The sequence below is a fragment of the Pinus tabuliformis genome, chromosome 9 (genome assembly GCF_031772625.1).
Source record: "Pinus tabuliformis cultivar Carrire ecotype Pingquan chromosome 9, CPIR1, whole genome shotgun sequence".
In the NCBI taxonomy this organism is placed as follows: domain Eukaryota; kingdom Viridiplantae; phylum Streptophyta; class Pinopsida; order Pinales; family Pinaceae; genus Pinus; species Pinus tabuliformis.
This window is the reverse complement of record NC_142307.1, coordinates 702,166,413-702,182,379: the sequence shown is the minus strand read 5'-3', so window position 1 is coordinate 702,182,379 and position 15,967 is coordinate 702,166,413. Positions and strand designations below refer to the sequence as shown.

The 15,967-nt window shown below is 38.9% G+C and overlaps 1 pseudogene; it reads left to right on the top strand.

The window, feature by feature from the left end:
- The window catches only part of LOC149150604 (putative AP2/ERF and B3 domain-containing protein Os01g0140700), a 41,737-nt pseudogene extending 30,737 nt beyond the window's left edge, over positions 1-11,000 (top strand).
- The last annotated feature ends 4,967 nt before the right edge of the window (positions 11,001-15,967 follow it).

Genomic DNA, 15,967 nt, shown 5'->3' with positions numbered 1-15,967 from the left:
ACCCAAGACACACCTCTTTTCACAATCTCAACATTCCACTAAGTCACCGTGCACACTTGCACACCGGGCGGGCACTCACCCGAGTTGCCAAGTGTTATGAAACCAGCTCAAGAAAAGATAGAAAAGATAGATCAACGCCTTAGAATTCAGCCTCTTCGAGGGGGCAACCTCCTTTACATTACATAAATGAACAATTCTTGGATGATTCAAATGACAAAACCTCCTTTCTATATATAGGAGTCTAAGGAGCCACAATATAATCTAGCCGACCTAACAATAAAAATATAAAGCCACAAAAATAATAATAGAGGGATTCTATGGGGCACAGTAATAACAATATGGGGGCAATAGGGGCACAACAATATTAATAAGGGGTATAACTAAAATAGTAATGGGGTAATCACTAATATTATGGGGACCCAACATGACCCTCTCCTTCAAAAAAGTGTTGTCCTCAATGCTTGAGTAGTTCTGGATACTTCTGCATAAAATTCTCATCTTCCCATGTGGAATCTTCAGTGGATAAGTTCTTCCACTTGATAAGATACTCTGAAATTGATCGATTTCGTAGCTGTCGAGTTCTTATTTCTGTGACTGCTTCCGGTTCCAATATAATTTTTCCTTCTTCGTCAAGTTCTGGCAATATTTTTTGAACTGGGAGCTTGTCGCCTATAACCTTCTTTAAACATGAAACATGGAAAACTGGGTGCAATCGAGAAGCTGCAGGAAGCTCCAATTTGTATGCTATAGTACCAATCTTTTGCAACACCTTGTAGGGACCATAATACTTTGGTGATAATTTATTATCCTTCTTAGCTTGCTTGAGGGACATTTGCTTATATGGTTGTAGCCGTAGGAATACCCAATCACCTACATCAAAACTTCTTTCACTGCGATGTTGATCTACCTGTTGTTTCATTCTATTCTGTGCCAACATGAGGTTATCCTTTAAGAGTTGGAAGACTTGTTGTTGATGTTCAATGTGATGTTCCACAGCCTGAACCTTAGAATTTTCTCTTAAATATGATGTGATGGATGGTGGTTGATACCCATAAAGTGCCATAAATGGGGTCATTTTTGTTGCTGTATGGAAGGAAGTGTTATACCACCATTCAGCCAGAGGCAACCATTTGACCCATTGTGTCCGTTTATCAGATACAAAGCAACGAAGATATCCTTCCAAACATTTGTTTACTATCTCAGTTTGCCCATCATATTGAGGATAATAAGATGAGCTATGCGCTAACTGAGTACTAAGACAAGAAAATAATTCTGTCCAAAAATTTCCAGTGAAAATGGGATCTCTGTCACTTACAATAATCTTTGGGTTTCCATGTAGCTTTTGAATTGTTTCCATAAATGCAGTAGAAACTGTACTGGCTTTAAATGGATGTGATAATGCACAAAAGTGTGCATACTTGGTAAGTCTGTCAACTACCACCATGATGACACTCTTTCCCTCAGACTTGGGTAAACCTGTGATAAAATCCATTGAAACCTCCTCCCAACGTTGGCTTGGAATGGATAAAGGTTTTAATAGACCCGGTGTCTTAATTGTTTCAACTTTATTTTGTTGGAAAACCAAACATTCCGCCACAAACTTTTGAATATCCGATTTAAGGCCATCCCAAAAAAATTCCTTCTTAACCCTGTGGTAAGTTTTTAAAAATCCTGAGTGCCCTCCTAAGGGAGAAGTGTGCAATTCCATAAGAATATTTTGTTTTACCTAGGAATTCTTATAGAGGTATAAGCGATCTTTGTACCATAACGAATCATTTTGCCAGCTAAATGTATCAGACGTACTGGAATCTTGTTGTAACTTTCGAATAAGTGCCCACACTTCTTCGTCATTCTTCCATTCCTCCCTTGCTTCATTTATCCAATCTGGTTGGATAATAGAAATGGCGCACAACAATGCTTCCACATCCTCATGCTTTCTTGAGAGTGCATCTGCCACCACATTTCGCTTCCCTTTTTGTAGATGATTTCAAAGTCATAACCCAACATCTCTGTGACCCACTTTTGTTGCTCTTCAGAGAATAATCTTTGTTCTAAAAAGTATTTAAGGCTATCATGATCCGTTTTTACCTTGAAGTGTCTTCCCATTAGGTAGGGTCGCCATTTCTTAAGTGCATGGAGTATTGCCAACGTTTCCTTCTCATAAATAGCTTTGCTTAAAAACTTTCCCTTAATTGGACGACTTTCAAAAGAAATGGGTCTTTCATCTTGCATTAGAACCGCACCAATTCCATTTCCTGAAGCATCAAATTCCACAATAAAGGTTTTTGTGAAGTCCGGTGTAGCTAAGACCGGTGCTTGGCACATTGCCTCTTTAAGATGTTCAAAGGCCTTTGTTGCTTCCGGAGTCCATGAAAATGCATCTTTCTTCAATAATGTTGTTAGAGGTGCTGCTATTCTCCCATAATTCTTAACAAACTTGCGATAATACCCTGTCAACCCGAGAAATCCTCGCAGATGCTTTATGGATGTGGGGATTTTCCATTCCTTAATGGCTTTAATTTTGCTAGGGTCTACCTTAACTCCTTCATGAGATACACTATGACCTAGATATTCCACCTCCTGGACTCCAAAGAAACATTTGGATCTTTTTGCATATAATTGTTTCTCCTCCAATAGTTGTAGCACCCTGTCAACATGTTCAACATGATCCTTCCAAGACTTGCTGTAGATTAGTATATCATCAAAAAATACTAACAAAAATTTTCTAAGGAATGGTTTGAAAATTGAATTCATCAAACCTTGAAATGTTGAAGGTGCATTGGTAAGGCCAAAAGGCATGACCAAAAATTCATAATGACCCTCATGAGTTCTAAATTCTGTTTTCGGAATGTCTTCAATCTTCATTCTGATTTGATGATATCCTGAACGAAGATCCAACTTGGTAAAGTAAATTGATCCATGCAATTCATCCAATAATTCATCAATGACAGGAATGGGGAGCTTATATTTAATAGCGAGCTTGTTGAGCTCCCTATAATCCGGACACATGCGCCATGATCCATCCTTCTTGTGCACCAATACTACTGGAAAAGAGAAAGAACTTTGACTCAATTGAATTATACCAGCCTCTAGCATTTCTACAACCATACGTTCAATTTCACTCTTTTGGACATAGGGATATCTGTACGACCTGATGTTTCGAGGAACACTTCCTGGAATCAGATGAATAGCATGATCATGATCACGCATATGTGGGAGACCTTTAGGAGTCTCAAATACCTTGGAATGATTGTCCAGGACTTTTTGGAGATCTAGAGAAATAGATGATTCCGATGTGGAAACATCTAGGGAACATAATTGTGCAATTACACCTCTTTGCTCCTTTTTTAGAAGCTTTGTCATACCATTAGAGCTAATTATCTTTCCTGGTTTCCCTGCAATACCCCTTAATTTAAATTCCTTTCCTTCCATAGAAAATTTGATGAAAATTTCTTGAAAATTAAAAGCTATTGTACCCAAGGATTGTAGCCATTGGACTCCTAGTACAACATCAGCACCTCCCGTTGAAATGGAAAGCATTGGGCTAGTCAATACATATTCTCCCATGGATAGCTTGATATTATGGCACTTTCCAGAGCACTATATTATTCCTCCATTTGCAATCATCACTTGACAGTCTGGTGCTGGATATAGGAAGCAATTCAATTCTTTTGCTACCTTACAATGAATAAAATTGTGGGTGCTTCCTGAATCAATCAACACTATTACCTTTTGCTTCTTGATTTGTCCTTCTATCTTGATGGTTTGAGTGGTAATTCCCGCCAATGCATTACAATATATGGTCGGATTTATTTGCTCTTCATCTAGGCTTTGTTCCTGGAGTATATCCTCTTCTTTTGACCTTTCTTGCTCCTTTTCTTCTTCCTCTTCACAATCTATGTAGAATAATTTCTTCTCAGCACACTTATGACCTTTAGTGTATTTGTTATCACAACTGTAACAAAGCCCTTTTTGCTCTTTTTTCTTCCAATTGTTGTGGTGTCAACCTTATAGGTTGTGGAAGACTAGGGGCAACATCACTTCTGTCTTTATAGTTGTGAGTGGTATGCTTCCTGGTTGCCATAATTTTGCTTTCCATTTTTCTTGCTAACCTGAATGCCTTCTCTAATGAATCAGGTTCCCAAAGGCGAACATCATGTTGAATATTATCCTTTAAATACCCTATGAACACATCAATCCTATGCTCCTCTGGAATATCTTTTACCCTTATGTTCAATTTTTGGAACTCCTCAATGTGCTCCATTATTGAACTGTTTTGTTTGAGACTTAGCAATTGGCTAAAAAAAGTGTTGCTTTTTGTATCCTCATAATGTGCTATCAATTCTTCCGTAAAAATTGCCCAAGTGATAAATTGTTTACGAGAGCAAAGCCATTGATACCATACAAACTGATTTGGTTCCAAATATAAAGTTTCCATACATACCTTTTGTGTGTTTTGCATATTATTGAGATCGAAGAATTGCTCCATCTGTAATATCCATGTTGCGGGATCCTTGCCATCAAACTTCCTCATATTGATTTTTGGAATATGGTGGGTCTTCGATCCAACATTAGAGTCTATGGAATCATGATTACCATTTCTTTTGTTCTCATCATGAGTTTCCTTTAGTACCCTTTCACCATTAGTGACCCTTTCTTGTAGCAACTTCTTCAATTCTTCCATGTCTGTCTTCAAATCTATCTTCAAATCATCCATCTTAGCTTCTACGCCTTTCTTTAAACCATCCATCTTAGCTTCTACATCTTTCTTTAAACCATCCATCTTAGATTCTGTTCCTTTTTGTGTAAGTGACACTTGTTGCACTTGGTCTCGTAATTTTGCTATATCATGTTGCATTTCTTCCTCTTCTTCATAAGTCATGCTAGAGCTTTCAGGTTTCTTACTAGGTGTTTGCATTTTCTTTCCTCGGGGCATCAATTACCGATAATAATGCTTTACTATGCCCTTTTAATTCCTTCAAACCAAGCTTACGCTAAAATTAAAAAAAAAACTACACACCTTTTTTCACTTTGTAGAAGCCTGATATTGAATCTGATGTATATCTATAATTTCGAATCATCCAGTTCTGAAATTTTGATTTGTAGTAGCCTTCTATGTCCTCTTTCCAATGCCACTAGTCTGATCCAAATTAGATTCTCCAAGAAAGAGTAATGCACAATCTCCCGTAGTGACCTGATTGTAGACTAGTTTAGTAGAGCGAATTTGTATGAAATGCCACGTGTCACTGTTTCGACCTTTGACTCTGAAAAATATATACAAGAAAACTACAGTCTGTCCTCTTTTTGTACCTTCTTGCGAAATTTCAATCCGATGCTCAGAAAGAAAGTTATGATGATTTTCCCCAGGTCACCTGTTTGGAATGTAATTCAGGAGTCTGCAAAAAGACCAACTTCCTTAGATCATATCTCCGCAAATATAGTGCGAAAATATCTGAAATTCAGACCTGAGGTTCAGCGTGATTTCTTCTCAAATGGTTTTTTTTTGCAACTTCTGAAACATCGCAGGAAAAAAAAGTTATAGCGAAAATGCCACGATGACTTGTTTGGAGCAGCGAAACCCTAGAATCCAAAGCTCTGATACCAAATGTTATGAAACCAGCTCAAGAAAAGATAGAAAAGATAGATCAACGCCTTAGAATTCAGCCTCTTCGAGGGGGCAACCTCCTTTACATTACATAAATGAAAAATTCTTGGATGATTCAAATGACAAAACCTCCTTTCTATATATAGGAGTCTAAGGAGTCACAATATAATCCAGCCGACCTAACATAAAAATATAAAGCCACAAAAATAATAATAGAGGGATTCTATGGGGCACAGTAATAACAATATGGGGGAAATAGGGGCACAACAATATTAATAAGGGGTATAACTACAATAGTAATGGGGTAATCACTAATATTATGGGGACCCAACACCAAGACACCCACGCCAAGTCGTCGCACAAACCAGGTGCCACACACCCGTGCACACCTCAACTATCCATCAAGCGCCACACACCCGTGCACGCCCTCACCTGACCACTGGGCGCTCCTGCCTGCACCTTCACCCACAACCGCGCTATCACCGTGCAGCCCTGCCCAAGAATGGGTGCATTACTAAACCTGCGCCTTCTCCTTAGAACTGTGCCTAGACCTATGCCTTTACCTCATAGAGCGAAGATGTTTGAGTGATGGATGATGTTCCAAATGCCATCCATGCATTTGCAACTTATACCAACCGTGGGGCGAAGTCTGGCTGCCCAGCCGACTCGCCCAACTCTCCACACGCCATCGCAAAGTCACCCAAACGCACCGTCGGCTCCACACAACTGTTGGTCGGCCTCCATAATGTTTGTCACCATGCCACCACGCATATATATGCTCGCCCTCCCCTTCTATCATGTGTATAATACATCGCACATCCAAGAGAGAGCTCACCCATCACATAACCGCAGTCGTTCAGCTCAACCGAACCGCACGTTCAAGCCTACCCGCGCGCACGCACTGTCCACCCGCGCGCCCAGGAACTGCAGGTCGTTACATCCTCCTCCACCTGAAGTCATTGTCGTCCTCGACAACATACCATCCTGGTAGCCATCCACCAAGATCATCATCAATATCTGTCTCATCCTCGGTCCATGATGTCAACTCCTCCACATACTGCAAACATCCCTGCAACATATGTAGAACTCCCATCTCCATCATGTGTCATCCTCATCCTATGAACTGTCCTCCTCGTCTTCCTGATGCCAACATCTCTCCGTGCACTTCTGGACCCCATGTTTGAACTAGTTGGGTAGCTAATCCAACTGTCACGCTCAAGCCATGAGAGTGAACATCCTTATGCCTTCACCAGTCTATCTCGGATTTCTGCCACATCTCGGACTCACCAAGAATCTCACCACCATGTTCAGGTCCATGGAAACTCCATCCCATCTGCAACATGTCATGATGCTTGATGCCAAGCCATCCCTGCACCATCTGCTATACCTACTCAACTTGTTTTAAAGGACTCACTGCCATGAGCAGCTAACAATGAGCCCCATCTTCTTGTCCATCTAAGAAGATGTGGAGGGAGTAGAGCTTGAAGTCTCACCCTCACTAATCATCTCAATCCATCTGTTAGGATCTTCTATCTCCATCCTCTGTAGATAAGTGACCCGATCCTCCCCCCGGACATTTGGCCTCACATATGTCTCATCATCATCATCATCATCCTCGACCACTTCTAGCCTTCTTGACAAATCCAACATACTATCTGAAAGTGTCCTAATGACCAATGACTGCTTGGTAAGCTTTGTCTCAACCGTGGACAACCGCTTACTCATGTCTTCCATCCACTTCTCATCCTCCATTTGCATCACTGCCAACTTACAATCAAGCCTTGTCACTCCAATGGTTGGTACACCAATGGGTACATCTTCCCTTCCATCGTAAATGTACAACTTCCTAAAATGTGGAACAATCATAACATCAAACTGTTTCATGAATTCCATTCCCAGCATAGCCTCATAGTCATCAATCTGCACTATAGTGAAGTCGACCTTCCCTGTCCCTTCACCAAGTGTTGTGTCCACCTTTTCAGCTACACCAAGAACATTGTCAGGAGGAGAATTGATTGTCTTCATCTGTGCCTTCACCGGTACAAATTTCAGCCCAATTCGTCTCGCAGTATCTTCACCCATGAAGTTGTGAGAGGCCCCACTATCCACCATAGTGATTATATCATCACCTCCAACCTTGATTCGAACATACTCCAGCTTGTTCCTCTCAGGATCGCTCTGAGAGATCACCTCTGTAGCAGCACCACCACCGAGTATCTGCATCATCCCCACAAAAGCTTCCTCATTCTTCGTATTAGACTGTGCAATCGCAGCCACTTTCGGTATAGAAGGGAAATTCTTCACTGTATGTGGTCTGGCACATATCCAACACTTCAAGGCTTTCCTCGTCTTCGAATTATCATCCGATTTTGAAGCATCCTCTTTCTTCTTATCTTTCGGCTTATCGGACTTCTTCTTCCTATCATAAGAAGTCTCATCATAATGCTCCACCAACCTGTCCACAGCAGCAAAATCTTCCTCAAGTGTTCTAATCCTCTGCCTCTTCACTTCATTTCATGCCCAAGGCTTCAACCCAATAATGAAATTGAACACCTTGTCTCTCTCCGCCATGTCAGGAAGTTCCAGAACCCATTTGCAAACTCCCGCTGATATCTTTGAAGGTTCCCGGTCTGCTTTATGAACTTAATTTTCATCCTTGCTTCCCACGTTTCATCCTGAGGACTGAAATGGGTCTGCAAAGCTTTCTTCATCTCATCCCACAAAGTAATGTCACCAGCACTACCATTGGCAATCTGATCCATCCTCCTTTGCCACCACATCTTAGCATCCTTTGTCAAGAACTGAGCAGCTACCTTGACCTTTGTATCATCATCAAATAGACCCAATCGTTCCAAGTATTGCTCCATGTCCCATAGAAAGTTGCCAAGAGTCTTTGCACTCCTTGTACCATTGTAAGATTCCGGTTCCTTGACTTTCACATGAGGCACTCCTCCACCTGAGTTATGCCTCACGGCCTTCTTCAACACTGCGATCTCATGTCTGGCTTCGTCAGAGATTTTCGCAAGCCCATGATCTCTACAAGACCTTGGTCTCTTGCCTCTTCAACCTCCTTGACCCTTACTTCAAGTTGTGTACACATAAGATCAGTGTACTCGTGTTGAGTCCAGAGTTCATCGAGCTCTTCCTTCATCTTCGAATTGGCCTCTTGCTCCTTATCGAACAAGTCCAACTTCTTAGCCCAGAAAGCTTCCAAGTCCTCCATCCTTTCCAACACTTTTTCCATAAGTGCTATAGTAGCATCATGCACACCGTGACGAGACCCAGCCTAAGATTCAGTTGCTATTGCTAACAGCCTGCTTCTTCTTTGCGATCTAGTTTCAACCATCCAACAGCTTCACCAAGATGCCTGCAACCTGAACCAGCTCTTGTTCCACTTGTATGTGAAACAACTTCCTTCACCTGCAAGTACCTGCTTCACTGTCTTCAACTGTCAAGTGTATGCACACTTGCTTCACCCAGCTTCCTGCAAGACTCCTCCAAGTCTTCAAACTAGCTCTGATACCAACTGTCATGCCCCCAAGCCGACGGTAGTCTTTCAACTACGCTTAGCGAGGTGCGGCACCACCGAACACCTTCCTTTCACCAATATTTATGTTCGTGGACTACGCCTAACCACTTACTCCTACTTAGTTTGTGTTTCGCAGCCAAGTATTATTATGTTATCCTTTATACCAATGAACACCCATACACATTCATTATCAACAGCAATTATAAATGATGAACACAATTTCACAGTATAAAGAGAGGGGCAACTCCCTGAACAATGAGTCTGCTCGAATCAATATATTATACAACAGTTTACAAAGATTTACAATTATACTTGGAAACCCCAAGTTTCATACTTAGCCAAATTTACAATCCAAGGCAAAACTCGGTTGCCTAGCTCGTCGGCACCCCCGCACAGTCGCCGCATGACTCACCAACGCTTCGTTCACCTTGTCGCACAATCGTGTTGTTTGCCCAACTCGGGAGCGCCTCCAAGTCGCCACACACGGGCACCTCTGCCCGAGACACACCTCTGTTCACAATCTCAACATTCCACTAAGTCATCGTTTACACTTGCACGCCGGGCGGGCGCTCACCCCAGTCGCCAAGTCGTCGCACAAACCGAATGCCACACACTCGTGCATGCCTCAACTGTCCATCAGGTGCCACACACCCGTGCATGCCCTCACCCAACCACCGGGCGCTCCTGCCCGCACCTTCACCCACAACCGCACTATCACCATGCAGCCTTGCCTAAGAATGGGTGCATTACTAAACCTGCGCCTTCTCCTTAGAACTGCGCCTATACCTGCGCCTTTACCTCATAGAGTGAAGATGTTTTGAGCAATGGATGATGTTCCAAATGCCATCCATGCATTTGCAAATTATACCAACCTTGGGGCAAAGTATGGCTACCCAACCGACTTGCCCAACTCTCCACACGCCATCGAAAAGTCACCCAAACGCACTGTCGGCCTCCATAATGTTTGTCACCATGCCACCACGCATATATATATGCTCGCCCTCCCCTTCTATCATGCGTATAATACATCGCACATCCAATAGAGAGCTCACCCATCACATAACTGCAGTCGTTCAGCTCAACCGAACCGCACGTTCAAGCCTACCCGCACACACGCACTGTTCACCTGCACGCCCAGGAACTGCAGGTCGTTACAGAGTAAGTCGAAGAGGAGGAGCCTGTCAGAGCGAAAGCGGTGGTGCAGCCTGCCGCAGTCGGAGCTATAGAAACCACCGGAAAATAACTCATGATGTATGGGCATGTATGTTACCATGCATGCATCTTGGTGAATCACTAAGGCAATCACTGCCTCAGTGACTTGTTTTAAGGGAGTTGCCTCCATAAAATAGCACACCAAGGAAGCAATCGTGGACATGCTTCGAAAGCACACTTATGATGAAGAATTTGAACATCATAGCAAGAGGATCATGATGGCGGAAGCATGGCCGGCTAGTACAAATAACAAGGAGTGAGATTCGGAGCGTCCGTGCAGAGACAGATGGGAACCAGGTGGGTGGACGACGGAAACGGAAGTTCTGCGATGGCGGGTCTTCTTCGAGAGCACCTTTTCGACAAGGCCGTCACGCCCAGTGACGTGGGCAAACTGAATCACCTTGTTATTCCCAAGATGCATGCTTAGAAATATTTCCCTTTGATCATAGATTCCGGCGAGAAGGGATCGCTCTTGAATTTCGAGTTTAACACAGGGTAAATGTGGCGTTTCCATTACTCGTATTGGAAGATCAGCAGAGCTACGTGCTGACCAACGGATGGAGTCGGTTTGTGAAGGACAAGAAATTGGAGGTCGGGGACTTTGTTTCGTTTTACAGGGGATCGTCGGAGCCACGCCAACTCTACATCTGCTAGAGACACAGGGCATCGGTTCCGCCCCAACTTGGAGTCGATCCCCAATCCTACCAATCCAAAGCGGAATTTGTGCATCCCATCGAACGCTCGTTGTCATCGAATAGTTTCAATCCCGTCTTCGGTAACGCTCAATGGTTGCCCATCATCTGCCCCAGTTATAGTAATTTCGGTGCCTTTATGCAATTCAAGTCTAATTACATCCTTCCCCTGGTCAACAAAGTGGGTAATTTCGATCACTGTGGTCTCATAACCCGACAACTCCTCTCAACGGAGTAAGACTTTTTGGAGTGAGTTTGACAGATTCTTAATGATCGTCACTATAGCGGAATTTGCGGTGAGATATCTTCCCATCCCTTTCTTGTCCCATGACGACGCTGCTGCTACAGCGCCATGTATGGAAATAATAGACCGTATATAAAAAGCGACACTGCATGGGAAAAGTGCGAATGGTATGCCACCGATACGAACGAAGAATTCAGATAATTTGGAATTTCTTGCGCATTTTATCCTGTAAAATTGACTCAGTGAAAGGGTTAGGGTGTTTTTGGGCTAAGATTTTTACAAGCTTTGGTTGCATTTAAGTTAACCATAAATATATATATTTATTATTAAACGGTATTTTTTATATTGTAGTTTTTAAGAATAAATTATGTGTAAATAATTTGTGTGTATGGGGTTTTATAATTATTTTTGTATTATTTTATTATTATAAGATATTTCCACTTTAAATTTGAACCTTTAGATTTAATTAGGAAAACTTTATTGTTCTGTATCATTTACATTTTTACTTCAGACACCTTACCAACTTTCAAAATGGTTTTCCCATTTACATGTAGTTTACAAATTTCCATAAAAGTGTTTTTCTTTTTCTAGTTATTGTTATTTCAACAACATGCTCACACCAAAGGCTCACTTCAAGCAAATTCATCTCAACCAATTTCATGATTTTGTTTTCATCCATGTTGCCTTTGGTTTTTTGCTCTACATCAATCTACAAAACTAACTATCTCATGTCATCTCCAAGTTGGTTGTCCATTCATTGCTATTAGGTCCTTTGCGGTTTGATCAAATACTATAATATTAAGTTCTTCACAAAGTAGTAGTTTCTCCTTTTTTGCACTAATTTTTTATTTAAAAAAAAAAAAATTAATGCAAGAAGAAAATAATTAAAAGGGTTATATAAATAGCAAAAACGCACATGATTTGCCATATACCTAAACCAATAAAAAACTAGCCAACGATAGATCTATTATCTTATGTCTTAGAATTAGTCATTTATTGACTTAAATGCAAACACACTCTGGCCTAGCCAAATAGGTTGTTCACTCCTCTGACTCATTATAACAGATAATCCACAATCCTTTTAAAGTTTTTAACTACATGTAAGAGCAAGCTCCACTAACAACAGGTACCGAAAACAACCATTGTTGACTAAACAACATTAACTTTTTCACAAAGTCAAGTTTACCTAACAATCCCCCTTTACACTTAATTATGGAAATTATTTCAACCCATTCTTAAAACCATGTATTCTCCTCTCCCCTATCACCTAAGTCTACATCTAGACTTTACCAATAGGGGTATGCATGCTTAGGGAAACTTGTATGCCCATTTACATGTAGTCTAAACCCAAAAAAAATTCCATTCTTGAAGTAATTATTTTAATTTATTTTTACTATTCCAATGCTTAAGTTGCCATTATCTAGCCTTACCACCTGCTCACCCTAGGTGATCCCTACATGTAGCTTCATCACAACCAACTGCTTTGCCATTATCTAGCCTTACCACCTACTCACACTAGGTGATCCCTACATGTAGCTTCATCACAATCAAAGGCTTGCTTTGGTCTTTTCCTCTGTATCATTAGTAATTTCATGTTATTTTTAGGTAGGTCATCGCTCTAAGCTTCTCTAAGGTCCTTTATGACTTGACCAAACATTACATATAATTAGAAAACAATTACACATATAGCAACAATATATATGATTTACTTTGAAAAAATTTAACTTAAAAATGATCAAAGAATAAATCCATTATTTTATGACTTAAAAGTAACTATTTCTTAAATGTGGCTAATCTAGCTAAACACCTTGACCTCATCCAAAGTTAGTATCTTTTAGTCTGTAGAGGTGGCAAATTTCCCTCAAGGGCAAAAATGGCTGAATTTTTTTTTCAAAAATTTTGGTAGTAGGAGTGTTTCAATATTGTTTTTTATTGTGGAAATAGAATCAACACCATAAAAAATTCATGGGCACCCAAAAGCTTGAAATGTTTCAATATTGTTTTTTATTGTGGAAATAGAATCAACACCATAAAAACTCACCGACAACTAAAATCTTAAAATTTGACAATTGTAAATTGTATTTAAAAAAATTATATCAAATTTAATAAAAAATATTGTTAAAATTTCCATAATTTTCCTAACCAATTTGAAACCGAATTCTCTAAACTTTGACTTATTATAATAAAAACTCCTAAAGCCTTTTAAAAAACTTTAAATTCATGTAAAATATTAAAGATCGAAAACCATCGACTCTTATTGACTTTTACTCAACATTGACAATTACACTCTAAATTTATTTGGATTTGGTTCTTAAAAATGGACTCATTTACAAAATGGTTAAACGTATGACGTATGATGTGAGATCGTGAGTTATTAAAGCATTGTAATGATGGGAAAGTGACTTAGTATTCATTATAATTATGTTTATGTCGGTATTCAAATAAAATATCTTCAGCATGGTTAAAATTTTAATATGATCATTGATGAGGGCATATGTCACGTTGACAACAATTAGAGTATGTTTTATTATATATTATAATATTATATGTTGTATTTTCACGACAGTATAGGTCACGTCAACAACAATTAGAGTATGTTTTTACCATATAAGTGACGGTTGTTTTAAGATAATAAAGCTTGCTTGCATTTTACATTTTTAAAGTTGGTTTGTTATTTTCTTTAATCTAAATTAAAAATATGTATTATTATATTTGTGAAATTGCATGGTATATAGTGATTGATATGGCTTAAATTAAAAATATGTATTATTATATTTGTGAAATTGTATGTATATAATGATTGACATGGTTTTGATTGGTTTTTATTAGTATTAGTTCAGTTGATTTTTATGTTTATATATATATATATATATATATATATATTTAAAGAAAGTTTGGTGAAATATATGGTATTTAATTATTATTATTATTATTTAGTTTATTAAAGAAAGTTTGGTGAAATATATAGTATTTAATTATTATTATTATTTTATTTTATTTATTTTTGTTTTTAATTTAATTGTCTTATACTATTTGAGTTTTATTATTGGTTTAGATAAGAAAAATATCATATAATTATAATGGATGATCTTGGGACTGGTGAACGGTAACTTTGGAGTTAGTATTAATCCATGATATAAAATGCTATTTCTTTTTCAAAAAAAAAAAAATCCAATTTTTTTTGTATACTACCTATTTTAATATCTACCTTCTCATTGTCTCCTTCAACCTCTCACCCAATGCATCCTTCAAGCTACCACCTATTCTCACTCAATTCCTCCTTCAACTTCCTCCCCACCATCCATTTCATATTTCACTTGCATACAATTTTTCCATAATAACTATATCTTATTCCCTTCACCCAGGTTAACTATATCATATTCCCTTCGCCCAATGCAATGAAGTAGCATCTCCAAACACCGCATCCCCTTCACAATGTACATTGAAGCAACATTGACAAGTACCATATCCCCTCCCCTCAATACATTGAAACAATGTTGCAAAAATAATATTATTTTTCCCTGTACATTGAAGCTTTTGTCAAATAATCCACTTGATCATCAAAAGGCCAATACATTGAAGCATTAGTACATTGAATTCCCTTGTGCAATAAACATCAACATCTTCACAATGGGTAACATAAGAAAAGTAGACTTTACACAAAATCCTACAAATTATGGTATGTACATAGCATTGTGTTCTCACTAGCTCTCAATTTGAATGTATTTTCCCCAATCATCCATATCTATTGCTTTCTCTGTTTGGTTTTTAGTAATATTCGATCGTTACAAAGTATTTTCCCCAATTTTCCATATCTCTTGCTTGCTCTTTCTAGTTTTCAAGAACACACAAGCTTTGCAAATTATATCTATGCTTGAACTAAAATTTCCCCATGTTTAGCCTCAAAGTTTTATTAAATAATTTATTGATAAGGACGATAAAGGCGCATGACTTTCAGTGCTATGTTTGTGTCTTTTACAAATTGTAGATTGTTGTAATTTATAATAAAAACTCTACGTTAAGGGTTATCAAGACCATAAACAATGGATGGTAGGCCTATAGCTCTCTCAAACTCAATTAGTCTTCCAACTTTCTTTCAATTGTGTTCTACAACATGAATGCGCATATCAAAATTTCACTAATTGATTATATTTATGTTTACAAATTCCATTGGTTATGTTCATGTTTACAAATTCAACATGACAGAGTAAGTTATTAACTTTTTTTCCATAATTCTTATGAAATGCTTGAAAAATTAAGATGCAAACTTTTTTTCCTTAATTCTTATGATTTCAAGCTTAAAACAATAAAAGTTTCAAATTAAAAATCAAAATTAAAGCCTCGAAAATATTAAAAAAAAGGTTCTAAGTTGTTTTCAACTACCGCATTGTGCAGGATGTTGTAGAGTATCTAATATCCTCCAAGGGAGAAGTTCCTAGGAAGGGGATGAATAGAGCTTCCATAGCACTATGGAATGGATCCACATAAGTTTGTAACAAATTATACTCACTCCAATAAACTATTAATTAGAAGTGAATTTTTTCAAATCCCTTCAGTATTTCCATGATTTCCCTTAGTTATGGCTATTGGGTTCTTGAAATGTCACTTTGGTTGTGCACATTTATGTGTGGAGCTAATCCAAAGGTGTGCTCCACTATAACTAGCCAACTTTATTATTTCAATAT